Consider the following 20,608-nt stretch of genomic DNA (forward strand, 5'->3'; position numbering starts at 1 on the left):
TCAGTGCCCTGAATAGTCTCTCAGATTCCTCTTTGGTGTGACAGCAGTACTATGGGCCTGCTTCACGTTGCTTCCAAAGAACAGACACCAATACTGGAACAAAGATACTTTCCCCTCGAAAGAGCGACAGTGCTGTGAGGCGCCCTTTTGGGTCAAAATTCTCCTCAGATACAAATTCGCGAGGGATGCTGAGCAATGGCATTTTACATTTTAGACATTCTGCTTTCAATCAAACAAAGAAACTTCAGCAAGTATGGCTGTCAAAGAAACTTTAAAGCCTGGACTGGCAGCATCAATAGAATATTATGGTAAACTAGGATTACGGCCTTGTGGTTGTATGCATCCACCAACCAGTCAAGTTACCAGTCAGTGTACATGCATGTTTGTCCAGACTCCTATGACAATAGACAATGATTCACATAATGTTGTTGCATATAATCTACATATTTTAAACGTGGATGCTTCACATACATCTTCAACCAGGCAGCACAGAGGATCTGTACAATCAGCACAGTTTCAAGGGGGATACCCAAGATTAGTGTCACCTATTCAGAATCTGACCAAATGTCTGTTCCTGTTCTCTATCCAACCTGTTCTCTCTTTTAACTTATTAAATAGTGATGCTTGGTCATTGGCCCTTGGGGTCGGATACCTACACCCCGAGACACCCTTTACTGTCTGTATAAGAAACACTGTGTTATTATGTGTTATTATGTGTTATTATTAGACGCTCTGAGCAACTGACATAGTGTAAAAAGTGAGAAAGTCTGCATTAGGAGGAGGTCAGCCAGGGTTTTAGAAATACTGAGATCATGGCATTAAAATCCAGTGGAAAAATCCCATAGGCTTTTCGACAAGGGAACCAATGCGATGCTAACTTCCTCATTGGCCTACATAAAAATGTAATCTCTGGAGTAGTCTCGCCACCAGACAATCAGAGATCTCCGCCTTCTGATAGTCTGGGGACACTCCTTTCTAAAGTGTGTTTAACACACCGGAGTAAACGGCCGTCAACAAAGCAACGCCTCTTGCATTTTTGAAAAGGACACGCCCTCCCGGAAATGTGCGCTCCCCCTTTTCTCGTCCGCAAGGAAACAAACACACAGAGAGCTTGAAAATGGATGTCGAGAGATTTAACTCCGTTTTATCAAACGTGTGCTCAGTCCACAAGATTGTGGAGAAGGACTTACAGCGACTTGAGCCATTTTGTACCGCTACACGTGTTTCTAGTGGGACTATGTTTACGAGCACAAGAGTTCAGCGAGCCACCGAAGGACCACCCTGCAGATTTACTATTGGTTCTGCAACGTAAGGAGTTTTTTTAAACTCTGAAATTGTATCCGCCCATCTAAACACAAAATCAGGGAGAAAGTCATCAGTCTTTAGTTAAGCAAAGCGTCTAAAGACTGACTTGTGAGTCTATCTCTGGAGCACTCTATTTCATGTCATCTGTAGAAATGAAATCATAGCTGCTGACTAACTTCATAGTGCTAGCTAGTTGTTATAGTTACCGTCCCGCCCACTTTTTGACTTTTTTTTTCCCCTGTCCCATCCCAGTCACATCATGAGTAGGGAAATTGACTTCCATCCGGGGGAAATCCCACAGGAATCATGTGACCCACACGATTCCCAAAAACATGCCAGCCTTTAATGCTGATTTGTGACAACTACCAGAGTAATATTGACCCAAAACAGGGTCTGCTAGAGGTAAGTTGTTGTATAGCCTAAACTACTGGAAGCTATTCTATTGAGTTTCCTTTTAGTGAAATGCTCAGAGTAATTCAAGTTTCCTCTAGTAATCACTTGAGCGGTGTATATGCCAAGAATTTTTATTCTGAAAGGTAAGAATGGAGGGAATAGAAATTAAGTTTGCCATCTTGGTTCAGGTCCATGTCATTGGTCCGACATCCCATTAGTCCGACGTCCTGTTGTTCCGATATGTGATTATACTAGGCTATACTGTATTTATGTACCATAGAGGATCAGCAAACGCAACAAAAGTAGGCTACTGGTCGAGATACAAGTGTCATAGAGAGAAGAGAGTGAAACACCATAACCTCCTGTTATTAACTCTGTGGTCGGGGTTGTGTGGGGAGCTCTCTGCAGTGCTGAACGGCTCCCAGCGGGCGTATTTCTGCCTTGATGGCGCGCTGTGACCGGCTCTGGGTCAGCTGGGAAAGGCTTGAGGCGAAGCAGGCTCACGGCTTATGTGTTTGCCACTTTCTTTTTTATTTTAACCCACACCATGATCTTTTCCTGACCCTAACCAAGTGGTTTTTGTGCCTAAACCTAACCAGACCTTAACCACAGGGCATCATGATGATTTCGGAACAACGGGACTTCGGAACAATGGGTTAAATATGGTCGGAACAATGGGATGTCGGACCAATGGGCTTTCGGACCAATGGGCAGTTCCCCTTGGTTCATAGTATGGAGCGTGTTTTAAAAGTGTAGGCACAATGTGGTGCCTTGATTTGTGGTGCAAATGTTAGACACATCGTTCCAAAAAAAACTTTGTTTTATTGCTGCATATTTAAATTCTATGAAAAAGATATTGATGAGCAAATTAAAGAACTGCTCCAGTGTGTAAAGGCCTTAAGGAGAAGGAAAGAGCAGCCAATATCTACCACCTGACCACGATAAGCTGAAACTAATGTCATTCAAGCATAAATCATTTTTCAGTCTAAAAATCTATTAATGAAAATTTCATCACAAAGACACAGAAGATTTTAAATGGTCTGTTGAGAGAATAACATATTTGGTCAAACATGTATTGACTCTCTATTCAAGACATGATTTTGAGGCTTTCCAAAGCAAGGCACAAGTCTGCATCTCCATACACTTTCATATTATATTGATAAAGGTATCACATGTGCAAATGTGATATCAAATACTGATAAGAGGACAAAAGTAAAAAAAAAAAAACTTTTCAGTGAGCAGCATTCAGCTCATATCTGAAAATCCCCTGCTCCTGTAGTGTAGCAGCATCCTGTAACCTCCTTCTCTGCACTATAGATCACATAACTGACCTTCACGGTTCAGCCTCTCCAGGGAAAATCCTGAGAGAGATAACAGGCTCCAATGAAAGGAGTCTCCTCAAATGCCATGGCAGCTGAGTGAAGGGTAACAAACACCATGGACTGCTCAGTGGCATGGCCGTTCCCTCTTTGATTGTGTTGCACGTGAGCTCAGCTGACGTGCATAGGAACATGTGCAAGCAAAGATATTTTTGAGAGGCAACAAGTAAGAGTTCTTGAGGGAAACCGGGTGGGCTGCTGCAGAAATAATTATGGGTGTAACTGCTGTCAGAGGTATGATTACATTGTCCCATCTGAGGTGTAACAGGTGGTGTGCTCCACATGTTTTATTTCCCAGTTACTCTAGGAAAGAGGATTAGCATACCATTGGAAAACGTTGGTTCCGGTTCGGTAACAGAAGACGTGCCTATAATTCATGCAAGGAATCATGGGGGCTAGGAATATGGTGGATAAAATATCATTACTCGAAGGTCTTCTGGTTCTAGCCTTTTGGTTGTTCTAAGGGTTGGTGAAGGCTTATCGTCTTGGAATACCTCTCCTGTGCAACTGAACACTCTGAGTTATGTTTTCTGTGAAGCACTTTGCATCACTCCTACAATTAAATGTGCTGTGTAAGGTTCTGCTTGCTTGCCCCCTTTGTAAAAAGTGGCCTCATAATGGAGGAGGATGCCAAATATTCTTAGGCACAAAACATTGAAAGGTCAACAGCAAAATAGAACCACATCACAGCTGTAGGCCAGTACCAACTAATCAAGTTGCAGTTTACATCCATGTTTGTCAAGACTCATAATGTAGCCATGACAGGAGACAATGCTTCAAATATGGATGTTGCTGTTAAGAAGCTACATATTCTAAAATATGGATTCTTCACACACTAATTCAGTATCTGACCAAATGTCTCCTCCTCTGTTCCTGAGTTATGATGTTGGGTAACGGCCAGAAAAGTGTTTTATGCAGAACATTATGATGTCACAGTGAAGTTGACCTTGACCTTTTGGATATAAAATGTCATCACTGTATCATTATATCTGATTGGACATTGCATGGAATTTTGTCATATTTAGTATATGAATTCGAGTTATAGCCCAAAATGTATTTTGGGGGGTCACAGTGACCTTGACCTTTGACCAATAAATTCTAATCAGTTCAGTCGTGGGTCGTTTGTGCCAAATTTGAGGAAATTCCTTCAAGGTCTTTTTGAGATATTGCATTCATTAGAATGAGACAGACACAAAGTCAAAGTGATCTTGACACTTTGAACTTCGACCACCAAAATCTAATCAGTTCATTGTTGAGTCCAGGTGGACGTTTGTGCCAAATCTGAAGAAACGTCCTCAAGGTGTGTTTGAGATATCACATTCAAGAGAATGGGATGGATGGACAATCTGAAAATAAATGCCTTCAGCCATGGCTGTCGCCAATGCAGTGGCATATAAACTCAATGGTAGTGTTAACTGTTCTTATAGCCTGTTTTGCATGCATTACCATTTCACATTAAAATGTGGCTGTTAGCATCAGATATATAGTAGAAAACAGCGTTGGTTAAAGAGGAAAAATACCATTCTTGAAGTCAAAAGTCAGGTTTGATCCCAGGACCAGCCAGAACACCCAGCTGTCTGAAAGCTGTCCTTGAGCAACACTCCCACTCCCACTGCTATTGCTCATTCATTGTGAGTAACTGTGGATAAGAACATCAGCTAAATGTCAAAACTGTAAAATGTAAATTACAAGTTCAATAAGGCTTCAGGACATTCAAGGACACAACAAGCTTTGTCTCCCCGGCATGGCCCGAATACGTATTATTGTACACACTGCACTCTCTAGTTCCTGAATTTAGGAAGGGAGTGCAGTGTTGAAGCCACAAAAACACACACACACACACACACACACACAAAACACAAACTTCAGCTCAACACTGCGCAGCATCTTACTTTGATATTCTGTACTCTCACCTGCTTCTGATTATTTATGATGTGGCCTGCATTGCTCTGCTGTCGAGAGGGGACTTGCTTGCTTTTCAACCTATAAGCGAGTCATAACACACATACATTATGCATGCAGCTCAGCTCATACATCTCAGCTCCCGGACTCCGAGGCTCATCACATGAGGAGCCAGAGAGAGAGGGAGTGCGGAGTGCTGTGGTTGTGAAATTATCTTCCAAACATGAGGCAGTAAGCTATAGTTAACCCATCTGCCTGCCAGCGTTACTCTCTCACTCCTGTCCTACACCGTCCACACAGTCACACAATAAAAGCTTTTAATCAAAGGATGAAAAAAGAGCTCTCAACCCTTCTTTTGACTTTTTCTTAAAGTTTAAAACAAACCCCCAGACATTATTTATCATCTACTGATATCTTGACCCTCATCACAGTTTAACAGAGCTTCATCCGTCAAGTTTCAGTTCACCACTGGGATCCACCAGCCTCAGACAAACTCAGATTTACCTCCTGCTGCTGACACAAATCTGAGGAGAAACCCCTGCACCATTAGTTGCAACTAAAAAGAGATGTGTCTGCTCTGCTCTCTTAAAAGTCTAATTTCTCTAATATGGTTTATTGAACCAATTCCAATTGTGTGTCCATAAAAATAACAACTCTAAACATGCAGTTATGCCAAATATATTTCATTAAAGTATCCTAAGATGAGTCATATTACTCAGCAGGACTGCGATAAAGCCGTATGTGGGGTGGAAAAACTAGTAACTATCAGATCAATCAGATCCGATCACTCCAGCTGTGATACAGCCTCAAGTGGCCAATAAAGCAAATGTGGTGCATTTGCTTAGAGCATGTCCATCCTCAAACTCTGCCTACATTTTGATTGTGTTTTGTAACTGCATCTGGCACAGTTTTTGATGCTATTGCATTGACAGTTCCACAGACAGACATATAACACACCAGACAAAATACTCAGAACTGCTTCTGTAGTAGTTCCCCATACAGCTGGTGTCACCAGGACAATATTCTTGGCCACCCAGTAGCTCAGTGGGTAGAGTAGGTGTCCATGCACAAAGGCAATGTCCTTCCAGGAGTGGCCACAGGTTTGACTCCAACATGCAGCCCTTTGTATTTGCAATACTACTTCTCATTGTCATATCATATACAATATAACATGATTATCAGGCTCAATCTGCATTTTTCCACCATTTTAGTTAATTTTTAATAACACTTGTACAGTACTTATCTTACTTCTATAGTTACATTATTAGGCAACACGTTTGCTTTATGCTCCTTAAAAGCTGTATATATTGTATATTTTGAATATTTTGCCATATATCTAACACTCTTGTTTTTAAAACTGGGCTCAGTGTGTGACCCTGACCACTGGAACCCACTGGTTGTTTTGGTTATTACTGGTTTGTGAATGTTAATTGTTACTGTATTTTGTGTTACTGTGATTGAAGTAGTCTCTGGCACAATAATTTCCTTTTGGATAAATACAGTTCTATTGAGCTGAATTGAATTGAACTGAATTGCATTTTGCCATGATGGCACACACATACAAGATGAAAACTAGAAACTGTGTTGCAATGGGATCACTACAGCTGTGATACAGCAATCCGTGACTTAAAACAAATGTGGGCCAGGTGCATAAATAAGGGGGCCAACATTCTCGGAACCCATCGGCTGTATTCGGCGTCAGACTTCCGGCAGATTTTTTGACATTCCGGTTTGATTTGGGCGGAAGAGGCGAATTTCCGTTTCTGACGTCCGTTTATATTTAAGTAAATATGCTGAACCATTGCGATGGATTCAGAGTTTGCAGTGACGCCAATTATGTTCCGCCTCGTTAGTTCACTGCATGGACCGTTTAACCTGGCAACAACTGCAGCCGGCTCAAAAGTGATTGGTCAATATCACGCGGACTACAAACAGCCTACAACCGGAAACCAGGGCTCTTCCGCTCTTCTTCCGGAGGCAAGATCTCCGGGGTTTGCCTGCAGACTCTACATTAACTGAATGTAGAGTCTGTATATAGAGACTAGGGGGCCAATGACTATTTCCCTACTTGCTACCCCTGTACTTCCAGCTCCCTTGCTTGGACCACACCCGACTTCAAACTCGGCTTTCATTTTGATCTCAACTATACACCTGCAAAATTTCGTGATTGCATCTTGCACAGTTGTGATGCTATTGTGCTGTCATAATCTGTCCACAGATACAGAGAGTAAGCAATAACCCATCTGCTTTCCAGCGTCACTCTATCACAGACCAACATTTAAACACCTGGCAAAATACTCCTCTGTGGTAGTTCCCACTACAATAGGCGTCAACATTTGTGACAACATTTTGCCATGATGACACACAGACACACACAGACTCAAAACAATACAGCCATTGCACCTTGTAACAATACAAATCATTTTACTAGTTTACTTGTTTTATCAGTTTATTGGCTATTTCTATAAGCCCCAACAAGAGTGTCACCAGACAAGAATCCCAAATCAAGTCCAACAAAAGTTCTCACTTTCAACATCTGCGCAATACAATATTGAATGGATATGTTTAGGCAAAGCCTGTGGTTATGGTTAGTAAAGAGTGAAGGTCTGAGATGGGGCATGAACTTGGGTCGTTTGCATGAAAGTTGGGTGTGAAACACAATCTCCACACCCTTACTTTCCACCTCCCTGCATTTAGAATATACTACTCCCTGCATTGGCACTAAATGTTGGCAGTGGATGATAATTCAGAGGTCAAAAATTGCCCAATATGACTACAATTTCTTGGATACTGGGCTGTTTTACCCCAATAGCATTCTGAAACTGTGTGGGTTGTTGCAGAAGGTAGCAAGTCTATCAAGATTTGGGTTGTTAAAGGGGAACACCACCTGAATTAATAACTCCAATATGTTATTTGCATGAACTAGGAAAGTCCAATCAATATTTGTGATTATGAGTATGAGTTTTGAGAGTCTCTCAAAGCCCAATACCAGAAAAGGAAATCTCAAAGTTGTGATGTCATAGAGTATAAAGTTTGGGGCTGCTTCATAGAACTGTTTTCAAATTCAGACCCAAATGAGCTTAATTCTATTGTAGTGTTGTCGACTCTGAAACAGAAAATATATCCATATACTCACAGCATTCCCCTAGGTGCTCAGTGTTGTCTAGACCAGTGGTTTCCAACTGCTCCAGCCACATGGTCCAGATTTATCCTTAGCCATTCGTTCAAGGTCCACATGGTTTAATATACTCAGAAAAAAAAAATCATGTAAAGCTTAGGATTACAAATTAATGTTGCTATTGTTATTTTGATAAACTTGTTCTGTTCTCTTGTTCTCACCCACATCAGGATCGATGAGGCTGCAACCCCTGGGGCTGAAAAATAAAGCCAAAATCGAAGTGCCAAAAACTGCAGTTCCTTGAACGACCACTTGAGTTGTCCACAGTTACTGTATGCCACTGTGATGTAATCACCAGAGGACCTGCAGATCCCTCTTTCAACCTGTTGTTTGTCTCCCAACTTCAATTCACTGTTACTCCACTATCACTTCCACTCCACTCTGCCACTGAATATAGAAACACTGAGTAGCACATGTCAAGCGTGGATCATCCCACGCACTCTATTACTGTGTTATAGGTCAGCCCATTGTTCCTCGTCCACTCAGTGAGCTGCCGTTGCCTTCTGCACTTTCACAGGACACGGAACTTCAAAAATAACTGCCCAGTCGTGTGCTCTCTATCTCACAGAGCCTTTATGGATTTCCAACTTCGCTCTTATCTGTGCGCGTCAGACACGTCCCACATCCTCCCACACAAAGGCCTGGCAGGCACGCACGAGCACACAGTATTCTCACTTACACTGAGCACAGTTGGAGAGGATCACATTCCTTTTTTTATTGCGGGATGATTTGCTGAGTGCAAATGACAACACCCTGTTTCACACATATTCAAGCCAAGAAGCAGGATGCGGAGGGAACACATTGGCTTAGTTGGCAGGCTGATGACTACAATGCCCATATGGAAGCCGCTGTTGGCTACGGTGCAAACTGCAGCGACCCCATGTTGGAAATGGGACTAGTCTTGAGCAGCTTTACCAGTGTTAGGCCAAGGTAGGAGAGAAAATAAAAACATGTTTTACATTTTTATAATCAATGTGTTTAGTGTCATTTCAAAACAAAATACATCATACCAAGAGGGATCTCACCAGAAATAAAATACAGCATCTGGCATTTGTTCCAATAAAGTAAAATGCTTCCTGAACATCAAAGTATGAGTAAGAAAAACTGAGAATGAAAAAAATCTGGAGGTGTGGAGTTTGAAAAAAGTGAGTTTACCAGACCTCTGTAGCCCAGTACATTAGCTGCTAATGGCATAACACCTGGATCTCCTACTGAGCTGTGGGTGGTCCAGTTGCATTGTTGGTAATGTAGGCCCAGATTTCAACACCCCCCCTTCTGTATTTAATACTGCTTTAGTTTTCTAACAACATAACAATATTGTTTGTAATGAAACATACAGTATTATATCGTTTTACCTGTTTATGCCACTAAAAAAACGAGCCCGGTCTCACTCCGAAGTCATCAAAATCCAATGCTTGGTCAGTGACTTCTAGCATCAGATACTAGTGAAAAAAGCTGTCCCTTTACTTCAGCATGCTATGCAGCCAGTTGCCCTAATAGTTTAATGACACCCGGCGGTGTCAGGGGGAAACATGGTGAGACAAGAACGAAAGTCAAGCTGGCGGAATTCCAAGTGGGGAGGGTAGAAGTAGTGGTGGATGGGTCTAACAACCACTGACTTTCATCTACCTGTTCTTTTTTCCTAAACCCAATCAAATGCTTGTGTTGCCTAAACCCAAACCTCATTTTGCGGTGTTGTCCCAACATAATGCCTTCATTTGAAAGAGACTGTATGCAAACTGTGCATTTCCTGTGAAAACAGAAGTATATTTTGGAAAAAGATAATGTACGTAACAGGCTTAAGTTGACACCACGTCCCAGAATATCAACAACCAGCGCACCCAGGGTACCTTGCACGTCATATCTGGTAGTGGAAAATCCATGACCAAACATCGATATATGATGAGGTCAGAGTGAGAATGTGTTGAGGAAAAACAGTCTAAGAAGGGAAAATAGACAGACGAGGGGTCACAAGCAAGGCCAGATAACTGACCATGCAACTGCCCCTGACTGTCACAGGCTCCAAAAGCCAAAAAGTAAATTGGGCTTTGGTCATTTGATCAACTGCAAATTTTGGCAAAAAAAGAAAAGAAACATACTGCACATACACAATTGCCAGACACTGGGATGAAGGAAGGGGTCAAAAGGGGCCGAACAACACATTTTTGCAAATAGATCAATCCAACAATGGTCATAAATAAACACTGCTTAAGGAGTCACAACTAAAAACATGACAACCTCTGAAACAACTGAAAACAGAGAGGGCCTAAGGTGAAAAATGGAGCTCTACCTCACATAAATCAAGTAGTGTAAATAACCCCTGACCAAATGTTGCAAAGCATCTTGAACCTAAGATATATTTAATGTTTAATATTGTATTTTGGAGAACAGGGAACAGGATTGGACCCCAATGCCAATCTCTAATCAGTTTGTCATTTGTGCCAAATATAGGGAAATTCCCTCAAGGCCTTCTTCTGATATTGTGTTCATGAGAATGAGACAAACAAGGTCACAGTGACCTTTGACCTTCCACCACCAAATTCGAATCAGTTCATTCTTGAGTCCAAGTGGATGTTTATGTCAGATTTGAAAAAAATCCCTTAAGATGTTCTTGTGATATCACATTCAAGAGAATGAAATGGGTGCAAGGTCACATTGACCTTATGAAAAAAAGCCCTGAAAAAGACCTGCAGTAATCGAAACATGTTAGCTCTTTTAACGATTTAGCCTCTACAGTAAAGGCCTTTTAATAGTTCCTTACTGGTTTATATGTTTTTGAAGGGCCTGGATTGCCTTCCTGTGTATCCTGTTGTTTCCTGTTTTCCATGAGACACACGATTTTGATTTACATGTGATAATACAGAACAACCAGTAATCTCTCTCAGTTTGGATGTTTCCCCAATGTTCAATTTTTAATGTTAAGATGATGGACATATTATTGCCCCAGAGGATTCACCAGTGTTTTTGTTGCTGCTGTCTACATTCCTCATGATGCAGATTCAAAAAACACACTACACAAATGCACTACTCTTTTTGTTTATCTTGTGTAGCATAAAGGGACTGCAACCAGGGATGGTTTAGAGACAAGAAGGTACACTTTAATGTAATTTCCTCTATCTGTGTCTCATTGGTTTCGCTGCTGCCTGGCCCCTTTACGTGACTTGTGGCAAATCCCGCATCCTTTCACTCCACTGGGAGCTGTGGACATGAGCGCAGATTATGACAGATTATTTTGCCCCATAGTCACTGAAGTAAGGATTGGACCTTTTTTTTCACAAGCCACATCTTGCCAACATTCTAACACTAAAATGGCATTTTTCAGATAGACAAATCAGGAGAAATTGAACTTTGTTGGAGGTCTCTGTCTCAGCAGTACACTCTCAGAAGATCTGGCAACAACTGATGATCTTGTACCAAGTTGCAGCCTCTGAGGTTGAAAATGAAGCTAATACAGAAGTGCCAAAAATGGCAGTTCATTGGCTGGCCAACTGGCTCCAAAAGCGAGTTAGTCCCCTTAGAGCCCCGTGTTAAAATGCCCAACTTTACAGCAGAAATAACAGCCTTGTACAAAAAAACTGTTTTGTTCTCTACAGCTAATTTCAATGTTCATGACAACTGCACAGAGACCGAATTATTATATAACTCACCTGTATACGTCTTATTAAGGCATAAAGTCACACATAACTAAAGGCAGGCCGCTTTGAGTGACTGGCCATCCGCGAGGCCTTGCTACAGTCTATAGCCCTTTTTACAAGGAGATTGTGCTATAGGGCCACTACAAAGTCCCTTCTTTATGCCACCAAACGCAAAGGCACAGTAACAGTGGCAGTCATTTACTGTCCTTGTTATATCATGGCTGATCTCGTCCTCTGCTCGGAAGGTAAGGAGCTCCTGGACCTCATTGTTTTCCCAACTATTTTTCTTCTTTGTGTTAGCTGCTAACTGCTATCAGCTACTTTTTATATCTCCTGCAGTGGTTAGCATACATAATATATCATCAAAATGTCACACCTGTGCCACCCATGAGCCAGTCCTGCCAGCTATCCTGTTGAGACAGACATCGTTTTGGTGTTATAAACAACATCAACTCTGTCCCCTGTAGTGTAAGATTTAATCACTAATCAGGTAAATGTTTTATTTTGCATAAGCTGATTAAGGTTGGAGTTCATGTAACCATGTTTTATGTATCCATGTATGGCAAAGCACTTTTACACAAGTTTGCGTATTCATATATTGAAAACACACACATACCATACCATGTATTGCCTGGAAGTGTAATAGTAGACAGTAGTAGTAGGCCGGGAGAAAAAGATTAAACCATAGGGACATGTCTGGGCATGTCTGGGCATGTCCAGGCATGTCTGAACAAAGGCAAAAAGGCCTGCCACCAGTGGGTAGGATGGACTAAAGGAAAAAGGTGGAGATTCTCTCGAATCCTCACCAGCATAAAAGGGAGCAGCGCAAAAGTGAAATTTCAGTCTTGCTCCGGAGCTTGACTCATTGAGTTGTGATGTGTTTGTTGCCTGCGAGCACATTAAACTCAGTTGCATCTGATTCTACGTGTCTCCAGTGATTTTTTTTGACCTCTGAGTATTTGAGTTTTTGATATCTAATGGAAGACAAAGAAAGTCCGTTTGAGAAGAGAAGAGCAAGGTCGCGAGCTTTCTGGCACGGCTCAGGACCTTGACTTTTTTGCTCCAACGCCCCCCATCCTGTCCCATTTAACATAACGGCGAGGCAGTATAACTGTGTGAAATTCTCACCTTGAAGAGGCAGTGTAAATGGTGCTAATTAGTCAGGTCCACCCCTCCCTCCTACACAGCTCCACCCTATCATCAAAATATGGTAACCTCGGGCTCCAAAAATCCAAGATGAGGACAGCCAAAATGACAAACTCAAAGCTTCAAAACAGGAATCCACAAACCACTGGGTGATATCATGGTAGCTAGGTCCACTATTTTTACAGTCTATGTCTTGTACTTTGTTAAAATCGGATATTAAGCTAGCAGTTTAAAAACAAGCAGCAAAATAAGGAGCAAATTTATACTGTGTATAGTGTCCACACCATGTTCACAACAATTCAAAATGAGGTTGGGGGATGCAGGGGGAGGCAGGAAGTGTATGCCAATTCAAACTGATGGCATGGCTTGTCATGTGTCATCTTTTGTTATAGCTCATTTTTGCCACAACTGCATTTCGTATCCTGTGTTGTACAATAACAATAAATGAACCTTATACAGTGAACTTCTCTTGGTGGCCATGAAGGTTTGCTGCCCTAACTGGGTGACTTGGGATTTGAACCAGTAACTCTCCATTCTCCCTCCTCTAACCTTGAGCCTCTTTACCACCTACGGGCACAGAGATGCACAGGAAGATGTGCAGAGAAAGACAAAACAGACCTTTCACCACCTTTGAATAAAAGTATTACAGCACGGTGGGCAGAGGTTGGTATGGAAGTCGCTTGCGAAGATGATGATGATGATGATGATGATGATGATTGCAGTCTTACTGCTGCTGAGATATCCATTCATACTACGTGGCTCTCACACACTGCTGCTCTATTCCAGAGCCCAAATTGTAGAAACATGGCAATCTCAGCACGGAAACAGGAAGGGGGGAAAAAAGCCTACAGTTTGGATCAAAGTGTCGATGTGTGGCTTTGAAACATTAAGGCTAACCCGTCTTGGGATACATTATTATCATAGTAACTTGCAGATATTCATTAGTTCAGAAATGAGAAAGATCAACAGTTGAGGTAAATAAAAGCCGGCCTTTTCTGTTGTGAGCCTTTCAACTAACGAAAGAGCCAACATTGTTATTTTTAGCATTCTAATTTAAGGCTTATATAACTTATTTCATCCATATATCACAGCCTGAGCTTAATACTTAGCAGCCGCTGACAGCACTCCCCACATACTGCAGCATTAAACTACAATGAGACATGACAGGAAGTGTTGTTAACTGGTTTCCTGCAGCTCTCTCTGTGCTGTCAGTGAACCAACGGGGAGGTTTTTCTAGATGATTCTGAGATGAATGCAATCATCCACAGGGATGCAGTCTTTTTTGGACCATGAACCGTGCAGAGCAGCTGACCCACTTTTACACTGTTTACTGTTTGTTGACTTCGCTTTTGTTAAGATGCTTCACGGGACGTTCAAAGGAGGGTATCGCGGGCCTGGATTGTGGCTGCTTAGTGAAAAAGAAAGGGATTAATTACCTTATAAAAACGTATCGACAGAACACAGGGTAATCTTGAAGTAATGAGAGCAATTAAAGCACAAGGAAATATTAAGAAGGGTGTGTATTTCTGCTCTGTACTTTTCCCAGTCAATACAAGTCCCATAAATTGCTCTTTCTCCTGAGGGGGAACCACGGCCTCTCTGAATGCTGTTTGCATCTGTGGCGGAGGCGAGAGAGAAATTCAAAGAGGCATAAATTGTCTGGAGCATACACAGTTCCTCCATAAACACTCTGTAGATAATTTATGTGCCGCTCTCCAATGTCAAATAAGTCATTGGTGTAATGAAAAGCTGTGTGTGTGTGGCCGGTGGGGATAGTTAGCCATGGAAGCGTCAACTGCATGGGGATAAAATGCCATGATATTGTTCATTTCAAACCTCCATTTGTAATGATGAAGACATGTTCAGGGCCGAGCTCAGTAGTACAAAGCACAGCCTCAAAGTGAAGCGCTGTGGATGTACACAGTGAAGCAGAAAAACACTCGCTGCCTCCACATACTCACATTCCCACCCAAAACCTTTATTCAAAATCAGCAGTGAAAGAAAACCATTTTGTATTTTTCTTGGCCTCAACAGAAAAAATGATGGAAAGATGAGTCTTTATCATTTAGTCTTGTCACACTACTGGAATGTGGATTTTGGTTTTAATTCCCTGGGTTCCAGCACCTAACACAAATCTCGCAGAGTTGGCAGTTTTAATTTTGCTGCAGGTGGGAGCATGTGGTCAAAAACTAAACAGTGGGTCTCAGGATTTGTTGGAAAACAACAAAATTAGGAGTACTACTCCAGATCAGTGTGTTAAATGTCTGTCTGTTTACCAGCTCTCTGTGTGCCTGTCATATGGATTGCACATTGGAGCGCATGGGTTCACTGGCTTATCCCAATCCAGTTAGGTCAAATTGTGCTAATGTCAAAGGCTGATGCTGACAGTGCTTGTTGCTACAAGTTCAACAACTACTGTGCATGTAAGAGCAGAAACACGAGCAATCTTTCCATATATCCAGTGAACCATTTTCGACCACCTAGCTCGTACTTAATCTCCTGTTACCCCATCCACTTCAGGTATGTTATAGTCTATAATAGTAATTCATTCAGTTTTCTAGCATATGTTTCCTTGTTAATGGGTTTTTTAGGGAATTTTTCCTTATCCGCTGTGAGGGTTCAAAGACAGACAGATGTCTCCTGTAAAGCCCTCTGAGGCAAATTGTTACGATATTGTGTGTATTGTGTGTATTGTTTACGATACCCATCCCTAGTAGTGACAACTCAAAGGGCTAATTGGCAAACTATGTGAGCAGCGTGCTCACCCCTGACCCTCAAGAGATTTTTTTTACTACCACTAAAGGGGAACTACACCTATTTTTTATTTGTTTTATGTTATTCCTACAGTGATAAATCTCAAATTTCTGATGTCATAGGGTATAAAGTCTGGAGCCGCTCCATAACCAATGAACTGAGAAAGATGTTTCAGATGGCACTCGATGGCAATGTTCTGAGTATAGACCAAATCACAGTGTTCGTTGACAATAACGTCAGAGTAGAAAACCCTTGTCTCAAGTACGTGAAATCAAATGGTATTGAGCAAACGCCTCAATTCATAAGCTTTTAACCACCTTAAAAAAAAAAAAAAAATCAATATCAGTTTAAGTGTACACTATTGAAAATATCTTAACTGTTTAATCTTGTGATCAAAGCCACCAGACTCCATTGACAAAAACTGTGATTTAATTTAGCAGAATGCTGACTTGCTAGCCTCTATTGTTTAGTGTGTAAAGTAAAGCGGAGCAAATATTCGAATATAGCATACACTTACACTGGTAGTGTATTTCCTGGTGGCTAAAATACATTTTTTTCCTGCACACCTGATGCCAGGGCAGTACATTTCTTAACTTCCATGCCAATAGATTTGGATTATCAAAAATGATAGTAAAATAGAGGACATAAGCACAGCAGAAATGTCATAAAAGGTCGAACTGAGAACACTACAATAGATTAAAGCTTATTTTGGGGTATAAAAAACAAACATTGCTTGGGTTCACAAATCAGGCTCCCATGCATTGTCTATGGAGCAGCCCCAGACTTTGACATTTCCTCCTCTGGTTTCTGGCTTTGCGAGAGAGTAGCTCATGTTTACAAATGTTGACTGAACTTTCCTAGGCCATGTAAATAACGTATTGGAATTCTTCATTTAGCTGGTGTTGAGCAGCATTTCTTTTGACCTGGTTTTATGTGCATTTTTAATTTGCCTTGTGAGTAGAGTATTGCATAAAAATGTTTTTTCCACACTTGGCTGATGAGGAAAAGTTGGTTTAACACTTACATCAGCCTCAGCTATACTTTAAGTTTGGTGCTAATTAGAAAACGTAGGCCTGCTAACATACCTACTTATCATTAGCATTGTTATTGTGAGAATGTAAGCATGCTGAAAATGCTAACTTAACATCTCAGTTACCTGTAAAATAGTTTTATAAATTTAAGATCGAGAGCATAAACAAAAAAACCTCATAGTGATGATGTGTAAACAGAGTGAGATGTGTTAGCTTGGACAGCCTGTTAATACTCAGGCGATGAGCTGCTGGCTGGCTGCCGGACTTAATCAGCTGAATAGCCCCTGGCACCAGTTGTGTCAGACAGTTGAGGTGGACTGGGATCCAGTTCACAAGATTTTAATGCTAGACTGCAGAAAATGTCTAACAGCTGAGAAGATAGCAACAACATCAGAGTCAACAGCTCTGCCTGTAACGTGTGTTACACTATTTTTTTATTGACATTCATATGGAATCTTAACTGGCAGAATAATAAATGAAGCTATTAAATCTTTATGAAATTCAGTAGTGTTTGCTGACTCATAAAAGCACAGAGAGTGTGTGTGCTTGTAAGAGGAACATTAAGATAGACACACACAAACAGAAAAAAAGTGAAAGCAAAAAATGCAGTGATGTGTGGACAACTGGGAGATGCGGTTATTTTCAGTGACGATTTTTATTAAGCTACCTGTCTCAAATACACTGAGATGGATTCTCCCTCTGAGCTTGGCTTTCTGACCCTTTTATTACAGGTAGTGATCTAAAGGAACAGAAGTGTGATGGAGGTTTAAATGATATTCTAAAATAGAGACCTTGTGGTAGCTCAATCCAACTCCTGAAGAATGGTGTTTGTTTTACATCACCTTGTAGATATTTGGGCAGGACGCTTATGGCCCAGGGGGAAGCCAAACACAGCTCATCTGCACACACTGTGGTGACACAGAGCTAGTTAAAAATAGGCAAAGTTTCCCTTTAAGCTCCTTTTAACCAAACTTAACCAAAGACCCTAGACACTACTTCTCTGCACACACTGTGGTGACACAGAGCTGGTTGAAAATCATCAAAGTTTCCCTTCAACATAACATACTTAGTGGTACATACATAGATGTTCATTCTTGATCATGGAAACAATAGTCTTATAAATAGTCTTAGGGGAATGTCGAGCCTCTAGTTGCTTTTTCCTGGAGCTTTCAAACACAATTAGGAGTTTGTCCCTTGTGATGCATCTCCATGACACCACAACCAGATTTCAATCATATGTCAAGATTTTTTAAAAAGACAGTAAGTGGACAGTCAGTTTTAATATCATGCATTGTATCATATAGTAACATAGGGATGTCCCAATCTTATCCCAAAGATTGGGATCAGTGCTAATCAAGGCCTTTTTTAACTGACCAGGATCCAATATACTGAGCTGTACAGAACCCTATCCGATCCTTTGTTTAATGTCATAGTCACACAGGTGTTTTCAGTCACGGTTTCATGCACAGTATGTAAATATATACACACACACATATATATATATATATATATATATATATATATATATAAAAACAATAAAAGAAATAACTTATTTTTTCCTTAATGCTGTACACTGTACAGCCATATTTCCTTGTAAAAATAAAAGTATAGGACTGGGACTCGGTATTGGCAGATACTCATTATTAAAAGACTGACTGGGATCAAGGGCAAAAAAACTTGTTTGGGACATTCCTGATTGTACCCATGTGCCCCCATCTGTCGGACTCAGCAATGATGTTTCTTTCACGTAACAGTTATGCCCAAAGTTTTTTCAGATGATGGGAAGTAGATTTGTCTGTGAGTTGTTTTGTCACAGTTGCTACTGCAGTAGTCAAGGCTAAACAGTGTACACAAAAAATTCCACACCCACTGGAGGGTCAGCAATCCCAGTCCAGTGGGGTGTACTAATGCTAACTTGCTCACGGAAAATGTATGAATTTATGTCCATATAGGTGCAGTTAGTATGTTTATTAAAACTAATAAAAACACTTCTGCTGCTGTCACCACTAGGGTTAGAAGGGCGGGTCATGCTTACTGTTTTGAGTCTTTTGTTTTAAACTCAATTTTTGTCTCATGTGAGGCTGTTTTTTTTTTAATGTGATGAAGTGTTGTAAACCATTTCTTAATTTAAATTTATAGAAAAAATATTGTATTGCTATACAGTACATACTGTTACAATGATATAAAATTACATATGCCGTGATAGAAGACTTTTGCCATATCACCTCACCCTAATCACTGATGGAGTTGACTTTTTAAAAATTAACTCTGTACTTTCAGAAAACTCAAGTCACAAACCTGGACCAGCTGTATGGAAAGATACCACTATGTTGTTTGAGCTGGCCTTCAAGTTTTACATTTTTCTGCCTTAAAAAAAATCAAATATTCTATTTCACCTACACCCCATGGGACACTCTTCAGTAAAATTCAGCCAACAGCACAGCAGCCTGAGGCAGGTTGATCTCCAGCACTTATTCAACAGGGGCACCGGTGAAGCAGTGGAATTGGTTTAATATGCATTATTACTGCCCTTATATAGTGCAATAAGGTTAATATATTTAAAGGGGTAAGGTGGGAAATTCAGACTGTGAAACATTCAAGGACATATTGATGTGGCCTGAGACAATAATACTCAACACTTGGCGCACACAAACTTGGCTGCAACTAAATGCTGATTACAGTGTAGCACAGACGAGGAGCAAAGACGATGGCCAAATAAGTGGGCTCTGTTTCCCCAGCCGCTATTAGGCTTTACTCTGTCTCGCCTGTACAGATCCATCCATCAGTTCTGGAGGTGACAGATTTCTGGTGCCATGGCAGCCTGCACACAGGCACCGAATCCCTGTTTGTTTTCTCCAGGTGTCTCAGTGACACCAACCCCCCGCCTCTCCCTGGCACACAGTGACTCATAGTGCGATGCCTTAGGGCCAAATGCTGAAAAATAATGGCTCCCTCTGCAATTATCAACAATTATCTTCAGCGTGTATGTGTGCTGGTGGAGACAGCTGCCACTGGGATCAGTCAGGTCTCTGCTGCTCAGCCTGCACTGTGCTTGCATAGATTCTGAATAGAAGATAGATGGAGAGCCAAAAATGTGAAAGGTTTTAATACATTGATTACTGTAGGACAGTGTGACCTGGTTAATTGGTGCTGACACTACAAGACAGTTACATGGTGCAGGACTAACAGGACAAAACACAACAGGAACTCACACATGTAGTGAAGTGGATCAAATGAACTGGAGAACAACAGAGTGAGCTTAAAAATACTGCAGGTACACCCTCACACTCAAGGAACATCTTAAAGGATCATAATGGTTTATTACAACTTTTTTAACGTCTTATTTTATTATTCATTTCTATTAGTAATAATAATACTCAACAAAATCACTTCCTGCAAAGACGTTTCATATGAAAAGTCTTCCAGCAACTCCTGGATTTGTAACATCTTCAGAAAGTGTTGAGTTTCACTGATGGTAATTCAAAATAACTAAATTTACTGCCTTGTGTTTGTATGTCTCCATGAACCTGACAAGTTGCAGTTACATCCATTTCTGTGAAACACTGGATGCTCCACACACATCTTCCTCCTGGCAGCACAGAAGATCTATACAGTCAGCACAGTTTCAAGGTGAACACCCAAGATTAGTGTCACCAATTCAGTATCTGACCAAATGTCTCTCCTGCTGTTCCTGAGATACGACGCTGAGTAATGGCCAGAAAAGTGTTTTTGCAGAACATTATGATGTCACAGTAAAGCTGACCTTTGGCCTTTTGGATATAGAATATTGTCACTTCATCATTTTATCATATTGGAGATTTGTGTAAAATTTGGTCATAATTATTGTATGAATTCTTGAGTTATGGCCAAAACATGTCTTATGAG

General features: G+C 41.0%; 1 protein-coding gene across 2 annotated transcripts in view; it reads right to left on the reverse strand.

Annotated features, from left to right (window-relative positions):
- The window catches only part of lrfn2b (leucine rich repeat and fibronectin type III domain containing 2b), a 242,917-nt gene that overhangs the window by 31,488 nt on the left and 190,821 nt on the right, over nucleotides 1–20,608 (reverse strand). The window contains exon 1 of one of the 2 annotated variants that reach the window (XM_033648680.2): nucleotides 8,116–8,253. The exons of the other annotated variant lie outside the window; for it this stretch is intronic. The gene's annotated coding sequence lies outside the window, so the exon portion shown is untranslated. Of the gene's footprint in view, nucleotides 1–8,115; nucleotides 8,254–20,608 lie in introns of those variants that run through there. 2 annotated transcript variants of the gene reach the window in all.

Source organism: Epinephelus lanceolatus, chromosome 13 (assembly GCF_041903045.1).
Source record: "Epinephelus lanceolatus isolate andai-2023 chromosome 13, ASM4190304v1, whole genome shotgun sequence".
Taxonomy (NCBI): Eukaryota; Metazoa; Chordata; class Actinopteri; order Perciformes; family Serranidae; genus Epinephelus; species Epinephelus lanceolatus.